Source organism: Idiotropiscis lumnitzeri, unplaced genomic scaffold (genome assembly GCF_059441095.1).
Source record: "Idiotropiscis lumnitzeri isolate Australia: NSW breed Sydney's pygmy pipehorse unplaced genomic scaffold, RoL_Ilum_1.0 HiC_scaffold_34, whole genome shotgun sequence".
Taxonomy (NCBI): Eukaryota; Metazoa; Chordata; class Actinopteri; order Syngnathiformes; family Syngnathidae; genus Idiotropiscis; species Idiotropiscis lumnitzeri.
The window spans coordinates 763,670-776,033 of record NW_028283572.1 but is presented as its reverse complement, the minus strand read 5'-3'; positions in this window follow the sequence as shown (position 1 = coordinate 776,033).

Genomic DNA, 12,364 nt, shown 5'->3' with positions numbered 1-12,364 from the left:
GATGTCTTTTTTACACTATATAAAGGTGGAAATTTACATTGGAAACGTTTAGTTTAGCTGTTATAAAAGTTTGTTTTTTTAGTGCTGTAAATGCAGTTTTCAGCTCGCGCTGTACACATTTGCTATGTGAGGCATTATCTCATAAGGGAAATACTGGACAATCAAATTAATGACTTCCCAGGCTTCAGGATGCCTTTTTACACTATATAAATGTGGAAATTTACATTGGAAACGTTTGGTTTAGCTGTTATAAAAGTTTGTTTTTTTCGTGCTGTAAATGCATTTTCAGCACTAAAAAACCATACTTTTATAACAGCTAAACCAAACGTTTCCAATGTAAATTTCCACCTTTATATAGTGTAAAAAGACATCCTGAAGCCTGGGCAGTCATTAATTTGATTGTCCAATATTTCCCTTATGAGATAATGCCTCTCATAGCAAATGTGTACAGCGCGAGCTGAAAATGCATTTACAGCACTAAAAAACCTAACTTTTATTACAGCTAAACCAAACGTTTCCAATGTAAATTTCCACCTTTATATAGTGTAGAAAGGCATCCTGAAGCCTGGAAAGTCATTAATTTGATTGTCCAGTATTTCCTTCATGAGATATTGCAACACTTAGAAAAAGTGTACAGCGCCAGCAGACAATGAATTTTCAGCACTAAAAAAACGAAACTTCATTAACAGCTAAACTAAACGTTTCCAATGTATATTTCCACCTTTATATAGTGTAAAAAGACATCCTGAAGCCTGGGCAGTCATTAATTTGATTGTCCAATATTTCCCTTATGAGATAATGCCTCTCATAGCAAATGTGTACAGCGCGAGCTGAAAATGCATTTACAGCACTAAAAAACCAAACTTTTATAACAGCTAAACCAAACGTTTCAAATGTAAATTTCCACCTTTATATAGTGTAGAAAGGCATCCTGAAGCCTGGAAAGTCATTAATTTGATTGTCCAGTATTTCCTTCATGAGATATTGCAGCACTTAGAAAAAGTGTACAGCGCCAGCAGACAATGAATTTTCAGCACTAAAAAAACGAAACTTCATTAACAGCTAAACCAAACGTTTCCAATATAAATTTCCACATTTATAGAGTGTAAAAAGGCATCCTGAAGCCTGGGAAGTCATTAATTTGATTGTCCAGTATTTCCCTTATGAGATAATGCCTCACATAGCAAATGTGTACAGTGCGAGCTGAAAATGCATTTTCAGCACTAAAAAACCAAACTTTTATAACAGCTAAACCAAACGTTTCCAATGTAAATTTCCACCTTTAGATAGTGTAAAAAGACATCCTGAAGCCTGGGCAGTCATTAATTTGATTGTCCAGTATTTCCCTTATGAGATAATGCCTCACATAGCAAATGTGTACAGTGCGAGCTGAAAATGCATTTTCAGCACTAAAAAAACCAAACTTTTATAACAGCTAAACCAAACGTTTCCAATGTAAATTTCCACCTTTATATAGTGTAAAAAGACATCCTGAAGCCTGGGCAGTCATTAATTTGATTGTCCAATATTTCCCTTATGAGATAATGCCTCTCATAGCAAATGTGTACAGCGCGAGCTGAAAATGCATTTACAGCACTAAAAAACCAAACTTTTATAACAGCTAAACCAAACGTTTCCAATGTAAATTTCCACCTTTATATAGTGTAGAAAGGCATCCTGAAGCCTGGAAAGTCATTAATTTGATTGTCCAGTATTTCCTTCATGAGATATTGCAACACTTAGAAAAAGTGTACAGCGCCAGCAGACAATGAATTTTCAGCACTAAAAAAACGAAACTTCATTAACAGCTAAACCAAACGTTTCCAATGTAAATTTCCACATTTATAGAGTGTAAAAAGGCATCCTGAAGCCTGGGAAGTCATTAATTTGATTGTCCAGTATTTCCCTTATGAGATAATGCCTCACATAGCAAATGTGTACAGTGCGAGCTGAAAATGCATTTTCAGCACTAAAAAAACAAACTTTTATAACAGCTAAACCAAACGTTTCCAATGTAAATTTCCACCTTTATATAGTGTAAAAAGACATCCTGAAGCCTGGGCAGTCATTAATTTGATTGTCCCGTATTTCCCTTATGAGATAATGCCTCACATAGCAAATGTGTACAGTGCGAGCTGAAAATGCATTTTCAGCACTAAAAAAACCAAACTTTTATAACAGCTAAACCAAACGTTTCCAATGTAAATTTCCACCTTTATATAGTGTAAAAAGACATCCTGAAGCCTAGGCAGTCATTAATTTGATTGTCCAATATTTCCCTTATGAGACAATGCCTCTCATAGCAAATGTGTACAGCGCGAGCTGAAAATGCATTTTTTAGTGCATTTTCAGCACTAAAAAAACAAACTTTTATAACAGCTAAACCAAACGTTTCCAATGTACATTTCCACCTTTATATAGTGTAGAAAGGCATCATGAAGCCTGGAAAGTCATTGATTTGATTGTCCAGTATTTCCTTCATGAGATATTGCAACACTTAGAAAAAGTGTACAGCGCCAGCAGACAATGAATTTTCAGCACTAAAAAAACGAAACTTCATTAACAGCTAAACTAAACGTTTCCAATGTAAATTTCCAACTTTATATAGAGTAAAAAGACATCCTGAAGCCTGGGCAGCCATTAATTTGATTGTCCAATATTTCCCTTATGAGATAATGCCTCTCATAGCAAATGTGTACAGCGCGAGCTGAAAATGCATTTACAGCACTAAAAAACCAAACTTTTATAACAGCTAAACCAAACGTTTCCAATGTAAATTTCCACCTTTATATAGTGTAAAAAGACATCCTGAAGCCTGGGCAGTCATTAATTTGATTGTCCAATATTTCCCTTATGAGATAATGCCTCTCATAGCAAATGTGTACAGCGCGAGCTGAAAATGCATTTACAGCACTAAAAAACCAAACTTTTATAACAGCTAAACCAAACGTTTCCAAAGTAAATTTCCACCTTTATATAGTGTAGAAAGGCATCCTGAAGCCTGGAAAGTCATTAATTTGATTGTCCAGTATTTCCTTCATGAGATATTGCAACACTTAGAAAAAGTGTACAGCGCCAGCAGACAATGAATTTTCAGCACTAAAAAAAACGAAACTTCATTAACAGCTAAACTAAACGTTTCCAATGTAAATTTCCACCTTTATATAGTGTAAAAAGACATCCTGAAGCCTGGGCAGTCATTAATTTGATTGTCCAATATTTCACTTATGAGATAATGCCTCTCATAGCAAATGTGTACAGCGCGAGCTGAAAATGCATTTACAGCACTAAAAAACCAAACTTTTATAACAGCTAAACCAAACGTTTCCAATGTAAATTTCCACCTTTATATAGTGTAGAAAGGCATCCTGAAGCCTGGAAAGTCATTAATTTGATTGTCCAGTATTTCCTTCATGAGATATTGCAACACTTAGAAAAAGTGTACAGCGCCAGCAGACAATGAATTTTCAGCACTAAAAAAACGAAACTTCATTAACAGCTAAACCAAACGTTTCCAATGTAAATTTCCACATTTATAGAGTGTAAAAAGGCATCCTGAAGCCTGGGAAGTCATTAATTTGATTGTCCAGTATTTCCCTTATGAGATAATGCCTCACATAGCAAATGTGTACAGTGCGAGCTGAAAATGCATTTTCAGCACTAAAAAACCAAACTTTTATAACAGCTAAACCAAACGTTTCCAATGTAAATTTCCACCTTTATATAGTGTAAAAAGACATCCTGAAGCCTGGGCAGTCATTAATTTGATTGTCCAATATTTCCCTTTTGAGATAATGCCTCTCATAGCAAATGTGTACAGCGCGAGCTGAAAATGCATTTACAGCACTAAAAAACCAAACTTTTATAACAGCTAAACCAAACGTTTCCAATGTACATTTCCACCTTTATATAGTGTAGAAAGGCATCCTGAAGCCTGGAAAGTCATTAATTTGATTGTCCAGTATTTCCTTCATGAGATATTGCAACACTTAGAAAAAGTGTACAGCGCCAGCAGACAATGAATTTTCAGCACTAAAAAAACGAAACTTCATTAACAGCTAAACTAAACGTTTCCGATGTAAATTTCCACCCTTATATAGTGTAAAAAGACATCCTGAAGCCTGGGCAGTCATTAATTTGATTGTCTAATATTTCCCTTATGAGATAATGCCTCTCATAGCAAATGTGTACAGCGCGAGCTGAAAATGCATTTACAGCACTAAAAAACCAAACTTTTATAACAGCTAAACCAAACGTTTCCAATGTACATTTCCACCTTTATATAGTGTAGAAAGGCATCCTGAAGCCTGGAAAGTCATTAATTTGATTGTCCAGTATTTCCTTCATGAGATATTGCAACACTTAGAAAAAGTGTACAGCGCCAGCAGACAATGAATTTTCAGCACTAAAAAAACGAAACTTCATTAACAGCTAAACTAAACGTTTCCAATGTATATTTCCACCTTTATATAGTGTAAAAAGACATCCTGAAGCCTGGGCAGTCATTAATTTGATTGTCCAATATTTCCCTTATGAGATAATGCCTCTCATAGCAAATGTGTACAGCGCGAGCTGAAAATGCATTTACAGCACTAAAAAAACAAACTTTTATAACAGCTAAACCAAACGTTTCCAATGTAAATTTCCACCTTTATATAGTGTAAAACGACATCCTGAAGCCTGGGCAGTCATTAATTTGATTGTCCAGTATTTCCCTTATGAGATAATGCCTCACATAGCAAATGTGGACAGTGCGAGCTGAAAATGCATTTTCAGCACTAAAAAAACCAAACTTTTATAACAGCTAAACCAAACGTTTCCAATGTAAATTTCCACCTTTATATAGTGTAAAAAGACATCCTGAAGCCTGGGCAGTCATTAATTTGATTGTCCAGTATTTCCCTTATGAGATAATGCCTCACACAGCAAATGTGTACAGTGCGAGCTGAAAATGCATTTTCAGCACTAAAAAAACCAAACTTTTATAACAGCTAAACCAAACGTTTCCAATGTAAATCTCCACCTTTATATAGTGTAAAAAGACATCCTGAAGCCTGGGCAGTCATTAATTTGATTGTCCAATATTTCCCTTCTGAGATAATGCCTCTCATAGCAAATGTGTACAGCGCGAGCTGAAAATGCATTTACAGCACTAAAAAACCAAACTTTTATAACAGCTAAACCAAACGTTTCCAATGTACATTTCCACCTTTATATAGTGTAGAAAGGCATCCTGAAGCCTGGAAAGTAATTAATTTGATTGTCCAGTATTTCCTTCATGAGATATTGCAACACATAGAAAAAATGTACAGCGCCAGCAGACAATGAATTTTCAGCACTAAAAAAACGAAACTTCATTAACAGCTAAACTAAACGTTTCCAATGTAAATTTCCACCTTTATATAGTGTAGAAAGGCATCCTGAAGCCTGGAAAGTCATTAATTTGATTGTCCAGTATTTCCTTCATGAGATATTGCAACACTTAGAAAAAGTGTACAGCGCCAGCAGACAATGAATTTTCAGCACTAAAAAAACGAAACTTCATTAACAGCTAAACTAAACGTTTCCAATGTAAATTTCCACCCTTATATAGTGTAAAAAGACATCCTGAAGCCTGGGCAGTCATTAATTTGATTGTCCAATATTTCCCTTATGAGATAATGCTTCTCATAGCAAATGTGTACAGCGCGAGCTGAAAATGCATTTACAGCACTAAAAAACCAAACTTTTATAACAGCTAAACCAAACGTTTCCAATGTAAATTTCCACCTTTATATAGTGTAGAAAGGCATCCTGAAGCCTGGAAAGTCATTAATTTGATTGTCCAGTATTTCCTTCATGAGATATTGCAACACTTAGAAAAAGTGTACAGCGCCAGCAGACAATGAATTTTCAGCACTAAAAAAACGAAACTTCATTAACAGCTAAACCAAACGTTTCCAATGTAAATTTCCACATTTATAGAGTGTAAAAAGGCATCCTGAAGCCTGGGAAGTCATTAATTTGATTGTCCAGTATTTCCCTTATGAGATAATGCCTCACATAGCAAATGTGTACAGTGCGAGCTGAAAATGCATTTTCAGCACTAAAAAACCAAACTTTTATAACAGCTAAACCAAACGTTTCCAATGTAAATTTCCACCTTTATATAGTGTAAAAAGACATCCTGAAGCCTGGGCAGTCATTAATTTGATTGTCCAGTATTTCCCTTATGAGATAATGCCTCACACAGCAAATGTGTACAGTGCGAGCTGAAAATGCATTTTCAGCACTAAAAAAACCAAACTTTTATAACAGCTAAACCAAACGTTTCCAATGTAAATTTCCACCTTTATATAGTGTAAAAAGACATCCTGAAGCCTGGGCAGTCATTAATTTGATTGTCCAATATTTCCCTTCTGAGATAATGCCTCTCATAGCAAATGTGTACAGCGCGAGCTGAAAATGCATTTACAGCACTAAAAAACCAAACTTTTATAACAGCTAAACCAAACGTTTCCAATGTACATTTCCACCTTTATATAGTGTAGAAAGGCATCCTGAAGCCTGGAAAGTCATTAATTTGATTGTCCAGTATTTCCTTCATGAGATATTGCAACACTTAGAAAAAGTGTACAGCGCCAGCAGACAATGAATTTTCAGCACTAAAAAAACGAAACTTCATTAACAGCTAAACTAAACGTTTCCAATGTAAATTTCCACCCTTATATAGTGTAAAAATACATCCTGAAGCCTGGGCAGTCATTAATTTGATTGTCCAATATTTCCCTTATGAGATAATGCCTCTCATAGCAAATGTGTACAGCGCGAGCTGAAAATGCATTTACAGCACTAAAAAACCAAACTTTTATAACAGCTAAACCAAACGTTTCCAATGTAAATTTCCACCTTTATATAGTGTAGAAAGGCATCCTGAAGCCTGGAAAGTCATTAATTTGATTGTCCAGTATTTTCTTCATGAGATATTGCAACACTTAGAAAAAGTGTACAGCGCCAGCAGACAATGAATTTTCAGCACTAAAAAAACGAAACTTCATTAACAGCTAAACCAAACGTTTCCAATGTAAATTTCCACATTTATAGAGTGTAAAAAGGCATCCTGAAGCCTGGGAAGTCATTAATTTGATTGTCCAGTATTTCCCTTATGAGATAATGCCTCACATAGCAAATGTGTACAGTGCGAGCTGAAAATGCATTTTCAGCACTAAAAAAACAAACTTTTATAACAGCTAAACCAAACGTTTCCAATGTAAATTTCCACCTTTATATAGTGTAAAAAGACATCCTGAAGCCTGGGCAGTCATTAATTTGATTGTCCAGTATTTCCCTTATGAGATAATGCCTCACATAGCAAATGTGTACAGTGCGAGCTGAAAATGCATTTTCAGCACTAAAAAAACCAAACTTTTATAACAGCTAAACCAAACGTTTCCAATGTAAATTTCCACCTTTATATAGTGTAAAAAGACATCCCGAAGCCTAGGCAGTCATTAATTTGATTGTCCAATATTTCCCTTATGAGACAATGCCTCTCATAGCAAATGTGTACAGCGCGAGCTGAAAATGCATTTTCAGCACTAAAAAAACAAACTTTTATAACAGCTAAACCAAACGTTTCCAATGTACATTTCCACCTTTATATAGTGTAGAAAGGCATCCTGAAGCCTGGAAAGTCATTGATTTGATTGTCCAGTATTTCCTTCATGAGATATTGCAACACTTAGAAAAAGTGTACAGCGCCAGCAGACAATGAATTTTCAGCACTAAAAAAACGAAACTTCATTAACAGCTAAACTAAACGTTTCCAATGTAAATTTCCAACTTTATATAGAGTAAAAAGACATCCTGAAGCCTGGGCAGCCATTAATTTGATTGTCCAATATTTCCCTTATGAGATAATGCCTCTCGTAGCAAATGTGTACAGCGCGAGCTGAAAATGCATTTACAGCACTAAAAAACCAAACTTTTATAACAGCTAAACCAAACGTTTCCAATGTAAATTTCCACCTTTATATAGTGTAAAAAGACATCCTGAAACCTGGGCAGTCATTAATTTGATTGTCCAATATTTCCCTTATGAGATAATGCCTCTCATAGCAAATGTGTACAGCGCGAGCTGAAAATGCATTTACAGCACTAAAAAACCAAACTTTTATAACAGCTAAACCAAACGTTTCCAATGTAAATTTCCACCTTTATATAGTGTAGAAAGGCATCCTGAAGCCTGGAAAGTCATTAATTTGATTGTCCAGTATTTCCTTCATGAGATATTGCAACACTTAGAAAAAGTGTACAGCGCCAGCAGACAATGAATTTTCAGCACTAAAAAAAACGAAACTTCATTAACAGCTAAACTAAACGTTTCCAATGTAAATTTCCACCTTTATATAGTGTAAAAAGACATCCTGAAGCCTGGGCAGTCATTAATTTGATTGTCCAATATTTCCCTTATGAGATAATGCCTCTCATAGCAAATGTGTACAGCGCGAGCTGAAAATGCATTTACAGCACTAAAAAACCAAACTTTTATAACAGCTAAACCAAACGTTTCCAATGTAAATTTCCACCTTTATATAGTGTAGAAAGGCATCCTGAAGCCTGGAAAGTCATTAATTTGATTGTCCAGTATTTCCTTCATGAGATATTGCAACACTTAGAAAAAGTGTACAGCGCCAGCAGACAATGAATTTTCAGCACTAAAAAAACGAAACTTCATTAACAGCTAAACCAAACGTTTCCAATGTAAATTTCCACATTTATAGAGTGTAAAAAGGCATCCTGAAGCCTGGGAAGTCATTAATTTGATTGTCCAGTATTTCCCTTATGAGATTAATGCCTCACATAGCAAATGTGTACAGTGCGAGCTGAAAATGCATTTTCAGCACTAAAAAACCAAACTTTTATAACAGCTAAACCAAACGTTTCCAATGTAAATTTCCACCTTTTTATAGTGTAAAAAGACATCCTGAAGCCTGGGCAGTCATTAATTTGATTGTCCAATATTTCCCTTTTGAGATAATGCCTCTCATAGCAAATGTGTACAGCGCGAGCTGAAAATGCATTTACAGCACTAAAAAACCAAACTTTTATAACAGCTAAACCAAACGTTTCCAATGTACATTTCCACCTTTATATAGTGTAGAAAGGCATCCTGAAGCCTGGAAAGTCATTAATTTGATTGTCCAGTATTTCCTTCATGAGATATTGCAACACTTAGAAAAAGTGTACAGCGCCAGCAGACAATGAATTTTCAGCACTAAAAAAACGAAACTTCATTAACAGCTAAACTAAACGTTTCCGATGTAAATTTCCACCCTTATATAGTGTAAAAAGACATCCTGAAGCCTGGGCAGTCATTAATTTGATTGTCTAATATTTCCCTTATGAGATAATGCCTCTCATAGCAAATGTGTACAGCGCGAGCTGAAAATGCATTTACAGCACTAAAAAACCAAACTTTTATAACAGCTAAACCAAACGTTTCCAATGTACATTTCCACCTTTATATAGTGTAGAAAGGCATCCTGAAGCCTGGAAAGTCATTAATTTGATTGTCCAGTATTTCCTTCATGAGATATTGCAACACTTAGAAAAAGTGTACAGCGCCAGCAGACAATGAATTTTCAGCACTAAAAAAACGAAACTTCATTAACAGCTAAACCAAACGTTTCCAATGTAAATTTCCACATTTATAGAGTGTAAAAAGGCATCCTGAAGCCTGGGAAGTCATTAATTTGATTGTCCAGTATTTCCCTTATGAGATAATGCCTCACATAGCAAATGTGTACAGTGCGAGCTGAAAATGCATTTTCAGCACTAAAAAACCAAACTTTTATAACAGCTAAACCAAACGTTTCCAATGTAAATTTCCACCTTTATATAGTGTAAAAAGACATCCTGAAGCCTGGGCAGTCATTAATTTGATTGTCCAGTATTTCCCTTATGAGATAATGCCTCACACAGCAAATGTGTACAGTGCGAGCTGAAAATGCATTTTCAGCACTAAAAAAACCAAACTTTTATAACAGCTAAACCAAACGTTTCCAATGTAAATTTCCACCTTTATAGAGTGTAAAAAGACATCCTGAAGCCTGGGCAGTCATTAATTTGATTGTCCAATATTTCCCTTCTGAGATAATGCCTCTCATAGCAAATGTGTACAGCGCGAGCTGAAAATGCATTTACAGCACTAAAAAACCAAACTTTTATAACAGCTAAACCAAACGTTTCCAATGTACATTTCCACCTTTATATAGTGTAGAAAGGCATCCTGAAGCCTGGAAAGTCATTAATTTGATTGTCCAGTATTTCCTTCATGAGATATTGCAACACTTAGAAAAAGTGTACAGCGCCAGCAGACAATGAATTTTCAGCACTAAAAAAACGAAACTTCATTAACAGCTAAACTAAACGTTTCCAATGTAAATTTCCACCCTTATATAGTGTAAAAAGACATCCTGAAGCCTGGGCAGTCATTAATTTGATTGTCCAATATTTCCCTTATGAGATAATGCCTCTCATAGCAAATGTGTACAGCGCGAGCTGAAAATGCATTTACAGCACTAAAAAACCAAACTTTTATAACAGCTAAACCAAACGTTTCCAATGTAAATTTCCACCTTTATATAGTGTAGAAAGGCATCCTGAAGCCTGGAAAGTCATTAATTTGATTGTCCAGTATTTCCTTCATGAGATATTGCAACACTTAGAAAAAGTGTACAGCGCCAGCAGACAATGAATTTTCAGCACTAAAAAAACGAAACTTCATTAACAGCTAAACCAAACGTTTCCAATGTAAATTTCCACATTCATAGAGTGTAAAAAGGCATCCTGAAGCCTGGGAAGTCATTAATTTGATTGTCCAGTATTTCCCTTATGAGATAATGCCTCACATAGCAAATGTGTACAGTGCGAGCTGAAAATGCATTTTCAGCACTAAAAAACCAAACTTTTATAACAGCTAAACCAAACGTTTCCAATGTAAATTTCCACCTTTATATAGTGTAAAAAGACATCCTGAAGCCTGGGCAGTCATTAATTTGATTGTCCAGTATTTCCCTTATGAGATAATGCCTCACACAGCAAATGTGTACAGTGCGAGCTGAAAATGCATTTTCAGCACTAAAAAAAACAAACTTTTATAACAGCTAAACCAAACGTTTCCAATGTAAATTTCCACCTTTATATAGTGTAAAAAGACATCCTGAAGCCTGGGCAGTCATTAATTTGATTGTCCAATATTTCCCTTCTGAGATAATGCCTCTCATAGCAAATGTGTACAGCGCGAGCTGAAAATGCATTTACAGCACTAAAAAACCAAACTTTTATAACAGCTAAACCAAACGTTTCCAATGTACATTTCCACCTTTATATAGTGTAGAAGGCATCCTGAAGCCTGGAAAGTCATTAATTTGATTGTCCAGTATTTCCTTCATGAGATATTGCAACACTTAGAAAAAGTGTACAGCGCCAGCAGACAATGAATTTTCAGCACTAAAAAAACGAAACTTCATTAACAGCTAAACTAAACGTTTCCAATGTAAATTTCCACCCTTATATAGTGTAAAAAGACATCCTGAAGCCTGGGCAGTCATTAATTTGATTGTCCAATATTTCCCTTATGAGATAATGCCTCTCATAGCAAATGTGTACAGCGCGAGCTGAAAATGCATTTTCAGCACTAAAAAACCAAACTTTTATAACAGCTAAACCAAACGTTTCCAATGTAAATTTCCACCTTTATATAGTGTAAAAAGACATCCTGAAGCCTGGGCAGTCATTAATTTGATTGTCCAGTATTTCCCTTATGAGATAATGCCTCACATAGCAAATGTGGACAGTGCGAGCTGAAAATGCATTTTCAGCACTAAAAAAACCAAACTTTTATAACAGCTAAACCAAACGTTTCCAATGTAAATTTCCACCTTTATATAGTGTAAAAAGACATCCTGAAGCCTGGGCAGTCATTAATTTGATTGTCCAATATTTCCCTTATGAGATAATGCCTCTCATAGCAAATGTGTACAGTGCGAGCTGAAAATGCATTTACAGCACTAAAAAAACAAACTTTTATAACAGCTAAACCAAACGTTTCCAATGTAAATTTCCACCTTTATATAGTGTAAAAAGACATCCTGAAGCCTGGGCAGTCATTAATTTGATTGTCCAATATTTCCCTTATGAGATAATGCCTCTCATAGCAAATGTGTACAGCGCGAGCTGAAAATGCATTTACAGCACTAAAAAACCAAACTTTTATAACAGCTAAACCAAACGTTTCCAATGTAAATTTCCACCTTTATATAGTGTAGAAAGGCATCCTGAAGCCTGGAAAGTCATTAATTTGATTGTCCAGTATTTCCTT